This window comes from Catharus ustulatus, chromosome 24 (genome assembly GCF_009819885.2).
Source record: "Catharus ustulatus isolate bCatUst1 chromosome 24, bCatUst1.pri.v2, whole genome shotgun sequence".
NCBI lineage: Eukaryota > Metazoa > Chordata > Aves > Passeriformes > Turdidae > Catharus > Catharus ustulatus.
Genome location: NC_046244.1, coordinates 5,724,453 through 5,732,581, shown reverse-complemented (window position 1 = coordinate 5,732,581; position 8,129 = coordinate 5,724,453). Strand labels below are relative to the sequence as shown.

The 8,129-nt window shown below is 42.0% G+C and overlaps 1 protein-coding gene across 9 annotated transcripts in view; it reads left to right on the top strand.

The window, feature by feature from the left end:
- The first annotated feature begins 1,327 nt into the window (after positions 1-1,327).
- Positions 1,328-8,129, top strand: part of PLCH2 (phospholipase C eta 2) — a 75,068-nt gene continuing 68,266 nt past the window's right edge. For all 9 annotated transcript variants that reach the window (XR_004420033.1, XR_004420032.1, XM_033079512.1 and 6 more), the window contains exon 1: positions 1,328-1,444. The gene's annotated coding sequence lies outside the window, so the exon portion shown is untranslated. The remainder of the gene's footprint in view (positions 1,445-8,129) is intronic.

Below are 8,129 nucleotides of genomic sequence, written 5' to 3'. Positions count from 1 at the left end.
TGGAGTCGCGGATTTTCCCTCTGTAGCTGTTAAATTAATGGAATTAGGGGGAAAAATGGGAAAATTTTCCGTTTTTCAACAGTAGGGGACGCACCTGCATAAGGAAATGTCCCACGGGAAATGGGTCTGGAACGGGACAATTTCACACTTAAATCTTGGGTCTGCTGTTAAATAAGACACGAAGCTGCCACCTTAAATTATAGAATTTTTAAAATATACAAAATTCAAATAATTGACAATCCTTGGGTCATTTTGTTCAGAATTACAAACCAATCTCTCATGTTTTGATTTTTGTTTAAAGGCAGAGCGCACAGCAACAATTGTCAAGAAAAATACCATACATATTTGTTGCCCTTTTACTGAAGTGGGTAAATATTATTTTCTTATTTTGTGGTCAAGAAACCAAAGAAGAACTAGAGAGAGCTCAAGAGTTTGGGGTTTTTTTTGTTGTTGTTGTTTGTTTTTTGTTTATTTGTTTGTTTGTTTTTTACAAAGCTGAAATCTTGACCAATGACCACTTAATTATTAGATTGCAAACCGTTTATAAAGCTGAATGTCCGATCTGCCAACAAACGTTAAACATTCAAAGTGTGTAAGTCCTGTGTATATGCCATTTTGACTTATTATATGAATTTTATTATATTCTAAAAGCTGTTCTGTGATGTTTTGAAGGGTGGGGCTCCTGTCAGTGTTTTGAACTGAGGAGGTGCAGCAAGCCAAGTGACCTTCCCATTTTGTGATATGCTTTCATATCTATATTCATACACAGATAAAACACGTGCATAAAATGTTAGTTGTTACACTAGATCTGCCAGGAAAATCTGATTCTTCTTTGTATTCTGACTGATACTGGTGACTTCAGAAAACCGCCGTTATCTCTTAAAACGTAGCTGCTGTGTTTTTAATTAAGTTTTTGGAAGTCAATTCTTGATTTCCATGCCATGCTTCTCTGATTTTCCTTCTAACAACCTGACAGGGGAGCGAGCTGCTTCGCTGAAATTACCACAAGGAAGTCCAAAATGTAAAAAAAACCCCTCGGTGCTCAGCAATGATTAACTTTTCCTCCCACAGGCTACTTGTCTGTGCATCGTAAAATCTGCTTTTGCCTGTGTTAGGAGACAGAGGTTGGCAGCGGGCAGATGTTCCAGCTCCCAACCTGCGGAACAGGTTCTGCGGATGCGAAAGGAGCGAAACGCCTGCTCGGCATTGTTACCACCCTGCGACTCCTCCTGCCTCCTCCCACTCTGAACTTGTTACCCTGGAGCTGAACTGTTTGAACAGGGGCTGGAAAGCCGCTTTGTGATCAGAGAGCTGAGAGCTCTCGACATGTAAAAAAGCGGGGCGGGATCTGCGCGTCCCTCCCTCGCTGCTGCCGGTTCTGTCCCGGCTATGAAGGTTGGACACGGAGCGCAGGAGCTGGGACAGCCGTCTGCGACAGACAAAGGTGTGTTTCGCCTTTGCTTCCTCTTGCTGCCATCATTCTGCTCTACTTTTAACTCTTTTGCTCACTCTTGGGCGTTAGAAACAAAGTTTGTAATCTATAATAGCAGCCTTATAGCTGTTACAGAATTTGCTACTTGTTCTGCTCTTGTGTTTTAGAAGGAAGAGGGAAAATGGAAAGAGCATCGTGTCTAATGCTTTTTAAAATTTTATCATGCTTTCTCTGTTCATGAAAATGTTCAGGAACCTCGGAATTCTGTTGGTCCTGAATTTTTAGATTCTCTGAGCTTGAAGCTTGAGCTTAGGGATGAAGAAAACCGCATTCATGATTCAAGTTTAGACTTTTCTAACTGGACACCACTCTTTTAAAATGAAAGACTACTGCATTCATTCTGAATGATAACCTGAGCCTTGAGCTTTCCCAGGTGTACAAAGCCAAAATGAAAACCGACTCGGATAAGAGAGGTTGGATGTAAAATAAACTTCAGGTATTTAAATAAAATACCAGTTTAGCAATAGAACAAGGCTGATTCTGTGACTGAACAGCCAAGTCTTACTTGGGAGGAAAGACACTTTGAAAGGTATGCATGTTTTTATTTTTGAAATTGAATATTTTTTTTTTAACTTGCTCATTCTTCTGGGCTGTGGAGAAATATTTCAGTTCTTTACTGGCGTAAAAATGTGGGCAATGATTGCAAAGATGTGGAAAATAATAAGGATGGCTGGATTGCTGGGGCTGTGTGTGCTCCAAATGCCTCAGGCTTCAGGGTTCAGATGTAGGTCTTAAATATACCCTGCATCCTCAGGGTGATAATTTCCAGGATCATGCTCTGTTTCGTGGCAGAGGTAAGTGTTATAAAATAAAACAGAAGTAGATTAAGAGTCACTGCTGATTGTGGTTGAGGTAGGAAATTGATGCCACGCTCAGAACGGAGCTCAAAGTTAACTATTGTTCAAAAGAATGTGGTGAAAGTTTTGTCTACTGGGAGAGCTTTTTCTGTCCCTAGTGAGGGTGTGAAACCCGTGCTGGGGAGAATTCCTTTTAGCCCAGTGAGATTAGCTGTGAGAAACTGCTCGGTGCGGGTGAGTTATCTGAGTTATCTGAATGGGGGCAAGGCTGAGCGGTGCCAGAGTCACGGCGTTCTGGTGGCCTCAGGAATGGCTGTGGGGACAGGGACAAATGTTAGCGTGCTCTGGGCTCTTCAGCAGGAGCACTGCTTGTTACAGCTCTGCTTCAGGCACCCAGGGTTTATTACAGAGCATAGAGGCCATGAGCAGATACAGAAGTATTTGTCGTGGCAGAGCTGTTAACATTGGGCTTTTTTATTCAATAAGCAATATTTTACCAGAACTGCTTCTGTCACAGCCAGTTTTATAATATAAACCTGTATAACTGAATCTGAAGCACTCAGGGCTTGCTTCTTAACGACTCTGTTGGCAAGATGAGCTCCTATAATGCAGTGTATTTTGATTTTTCTCAGCCAAAGAACAAACTTATTCTGGCTTTGCAAGAAAGGATGACAATGCTCCAGTTTATTGCAAAGCTCCTTCTACATTGTCTGAAAAGGCTTTTGTTTTCATTCATTGTTTCTGTATTTTTTTCTGAATTAAAAGCTACTCCATACTTAACCCAAAGTGGCTGAGAGCATCTTAGTGAATGGTCCTGCAGAACAACAGAAAAATAAAATATGTGTGTACAAGCTCTTCTAAAGTTCTGTACTATAGTTTCAAAACGACACAATCTCACTTTTTTGAAATAAATGTTTTGAAATAAATGGTAGAGAGCCTTCAGTTCCTAATACAGCTCAAAGGGACACATACTTGGGAATATCACTGAATTTATTCTTGTTAATTTTCCAGAGCTGAGAAAATTGCTGTATAAATGAATTTGAGTGGCTTAGAGGATGAGGCTGAAGAGATTTTTCAGCAAAGATGGTTATTAAGTTATTAAGGATCATCTGAATTTGCTGCAATACAATTTTCATGCACCCAATATCTCAGTTCTGCATTAGTCATCCTTAAAATGACCCACTTCTTCCCATGATAAACTTAAATTGTTCTGATATTAATATTGCAATAGATTCTCCAGTGTTATGCCTGAATCTCTTTCACTTCCACTGTCTTGACCACGTTTGTGAGTTCACTTCTGCTCCCATTGTTACCTCTGGATGATGGCAAACCTTGTGTCCATCACTTGTGACAGTTCCTGGTGGCAGCTGTGACATGAGCAGCAGGTTCTGACCGTGGATCCAGGCTCAGCTGGTAGAGGAGGAAAGCCCTGAGTGCCACGAGCCAAGCCCTGTTCTGAGGGGACAGCTGTCCATGTGTGCAACTCCTCAGCCCAGTTTTGCTGCAAGTCACTGAAATGCTGCTCTCCACATCACTGCTTGGGGCACAGACAAAAATCTGTAGGGAATTTCCAAACTTTTTATTCATTGTTTAATCTGCCTTGGTTTTGTGGGGGTGGAGCGCTTCCCCTCAGCACAGCAGTCATTGAACAGGTACCTGCACAGTGCAGGCTGTGACAAACTTTACACATGCTGAGACAAAGTTCTCAGCTTCCTTCCTGCTCTTTGCAGGACTGTGCAGTCCTGAGAGAAATTTTGGTGCAGACATCAAGACAGGCATGACCTGAGAGAGGATTCCAGATCCGTTTATATCACAAATACAGCATGAAACTTGAGAGACTGATTTTGGTGCACCTGGTTCTGATCTTGGCCCACATTTTTTATTGTGCATCACAGCCTCACTTGTTTCCATTTAATTAGGGAATGGCTCCTGTAGAATCTTCTGAAATCTTAATCGTTGTCAGGGAGCTCTGGATTGCCTCAGACATGACAAGGGAAATCAGGTGAGGGATCTCTCCATGTTAACATTCCTGGGAGAGATGGGAAGTGCTGCACAAGCTCTGGAGTTCCCATTCCCCGAGGGTGTTTGCCAAGGGCCATTATGTAGGAACTTGCAACAACATTTTTGTTCAGTCTGGTGTTCAGAGGATGTCTCCTCTCAGCTTTCCTTGCAGGATTATTTCCTGTAAAATAACTTAGAAGAAGCTCCTTCCTTCTCCCCTTCAACATAACCCCCCACACCCCTACAGCTTGTTATTCCAGATTTCCTACTGCCCTTAGACGCTGGAATGGATTCTCTCAAAGTTTTCTCTTCCCTTAACTGAAAACAATCTGTGTTTTATTTGATTTTAAAAAATATATATTTAAAAAAAAAAAAAAAGGGAAGGAATGAAGCCTAAGGAAACAATGGCAGCTTCAATTGAGGTGCCTGGAAGAAGTTCTGTAGCCTGCAGAGGAGAACCTCAAAAACACAACTTTGCATCAGTTGTAATGGCATTATTTAGTGGCATTGCTGCAAGGACTGCACGAGATATTTTCTTTAAACAACTTAAAAGGTTTTGGTCTGCTACAGTATAAAGTGACCTATTCCACTTCTTCCCCTCCTGTAATTTTAGACTGAGATGAGGTTATTGAAGTAATGTTATTTATTGACTAACCAAGTACTAAAGTCCATGATAAGGTGGAGAGCGAAGCAGAGCTGTACTTTGATATTTATTGGACAGGCCCTAAAGGTTTGCTGCCTTGTGATTCCCTTGTGTGCACGTCACTGCCCTCTGTTTGACAAAATGAGGATGGATTGAGTGGTTCCAGACCCATTCCTGCTAATAGAGAAGGAGATTCATATTTTAAGAAATTGATTTTGATATTTGGCAAAAAATAAAAAATAAAAAAAATTAAACCAGCAGCGTCGTCTTGAAGTTGCCAAGCACAAGCGTGTTTTTCTTGTTTGCAATATTCTCTTAGTGTCTGTCTGCTGTGCTTGGGCTCTTGTGTTTGGCCCTACCAGGCATCCTCAGGAAGGGGAACACAAGCTGCCACCTTTTCTCTAACTCCCCCTGTATAAATTATTCCTTAATGTCCAAGAGATTCATCAGTGCAGCAATAAGCTGCTGTACAGAATTAGAGCAGTTTGATTAAAGACATTGTTCTTAAAAGAAATTCCTGCTCATTAACATGGAATTGAAAAAAAAAAAATTAAAAAAATCAGACTTCTGGAGAGTGACCACCAGCACAATTGACAGCATGAACATTATTAAAATTATAGATCTGATTACAAGTGGCATTGAACCCATAGTCTATCTCTCCTCAGTATGACTCACAAATTCCCAAGTGCAGCAGAACCTTTTCCAGCAGTCCTCACTTTCTGTCTGTCTCCTAACAGGAGATCTTCCTCCCCTCTTTTCTTCTCTGAGGCTTTTTGTTTTTTGTGGTCTGGAGTATGAAACTTTTATTTTCAAAGTTCTTTTGAGCCAAGCTATTGGATGAGATTTAGGGCTTTGCTTAATTAGTTCCTTTTGCATCCTAATAGAAATTGCCAGCTCTCCCTTGCTAATACAAAATGCAAATGTTCTTCAGAACAAGAGGCTGCTGTGCTTCCATTGTCACTTCAGACAGGTCTGGGAACTGGCTGGTGACAGGAATGATGGTGAAACCGAGAGGGGTTTTGGCAATTCAGGAAATAGGGCAGGGGATTACCAACAAATCTATTCCTACAGATAGAAATTGTTACAAATTGCACATTTTGTTCATAAAGAGTCCATACAAACCTGAAATAAATAATTGGATTTAATAACAAGCCTGCTTACTTGCATAAGGAATATTCAGTTACATCATTCAACAAAAATGCAGGGCTCCTGCATGTGCAGCTCCAGCTCAGGCTGGAAGGGGCGGGTGAGGAAAAGCTGACAAATGTGAAGTGTTCCTTTCAAGTGGGATGACTTCTGGTGAAGGTGAGCACACCAGCCTGCAGAAGGTGTTCTGCTGTCTCTTGATTGCCTTTTCCTCACTTTCTCCTTTTTAACCGAGCTGTTTGCCATGGGGCTCCAGCGCTCCGTCCCTTGGGAAGGAGAATGCGGGCTCACACCCTAAGGTGTGGGCTCAGCCCTTGTTCCGCGGGGCTGGAGCAGCCTCCTCTCCTCCGGAGCAGCCCTGGCTGTGCTCTGGCGTGCCTGGGCGTGCAGCTTTTATCTCCTGCAATTCCCTCTCCATGGAGCTGCATTCCTCCAGATGAGCAGCGTGTCAGAGGCAACCACGCTGCACCTTAAAAGCAAATCCCAGCTCTAAGTATTATTTTTTCCCCTCCATTTGATGGCACTTTGATCTTTTATCCATTGATCAAACTATCCAGGTTTAAGCGATGATTTATTTTTTGTGTGTTTCATCCATGGTATCAGTGTATCTGTCCTGGGAGGGTATCAGAGCTTGCTGAGCTCTGTGGATGCCACACAAAACCTCCCTGAACAAAAGCAGGTCTTGTGGGGTTAAGCTTTAAACACTACAGTGATATAAAAATGGCTAGAGAATTGTTAATGGTGTACACAGCTTTTATTGTCTGTAAGTGATACGGATCCTGCCTCTAGGGCTTTAAGTCTTTTTTCCAAGGGAATACAGAACCTCACACAATAATCTTAGGTAGGGCTCTCAGCCTGAGCAGACAGTTTAAATCTTGTTCATGAGGTCTGAACAGATATAATTGCTCTCTTTTGGCTGTTTGATGTCTTCTGTCAATGAGCAGTGCTGTTCTCAGAGCCACCGTGGTTCCTGCTCTAACAGAGGTGAGGTATTTCCAGCCAGTGCAGCTGATATTTTCCATCACACAACCTTCACAACAAATTCTCCAGGAAAGCCAGCTGAGCTTCTTTCATTTACTTTAATAGGAAATCTGCCCCTGAATGTTGTTCTGAGATACCAATCTGTATTTTTAGGGATTCATTGTGTATTTTTCCATTGGCTGCTTAGGATTTATGGGGATTGGTTTGGGAAGAGGGGCTCAGCTTTTGTTTTTTTACCAACAAAGGTATGCTGAAGATAGGGAGGGGAGAAAGATCTCTGAGGATCTGCAGGAAGCTGTGAAAGGTGGGACTGAGTGCAGGAAGAAATCTTTTGCATGCAAAGTGAAGACATTCAGAGATCAGCTGCCTCAAAGTAGCTTCGCTTCACATCATAACAAAGCATAAAGAACATGAATTTGACATAACTCGAGACAATAAAATATTTAACGAGCCACATCAATGTAAAGCTCATCTGCTTTCGCTGGAATGATGCTGCTCTGGCACCAGCAGGAGCACCCGTGCCCATTCAGTCTTCCTTGCCCTCATGGATACGTTCTTTGGTGTCTAATGAGTCACAGTGATTGAACTTCCTACAAAGGAAATGGCCTTTCAAAAAAGCCCTGAAGCAAAGAGGTGAGAGAGCCTGCAAAGAACCTACCCACCAGTTCACCTTCTGCAAAGGAAATGGGCTGATCTCGTCTTGGTGTAAAACAGTTTCATCTGTCCTGTGAGCCTGTGATTCCTGGATTAATAATTTCATAATTCCAATTCTTGGGTTAAACATTCAGTGCTCAATGTACCTGAAATGGCACTTGTAGCTAGTGGCTATAAAATTGTGGTCAGGACTGAGGCAGAAGGACTGCCCAGAGCAGCTCCAGAAATGCTGTGGGTGCAGTTTTGGCTTTTTCACTGGACATGTTGATTTAAATCCTGACATGCCTTCTAATTTGGGTTCCATTCTAAATCAAACAAGTCAGCTCTGTGTATGTAAGTGCATTTTTGCTATCAATTTAAGGATTAACCTAAAGGAAAAAATTATTTTGGGATGCACAAATGGAATACATGAAAT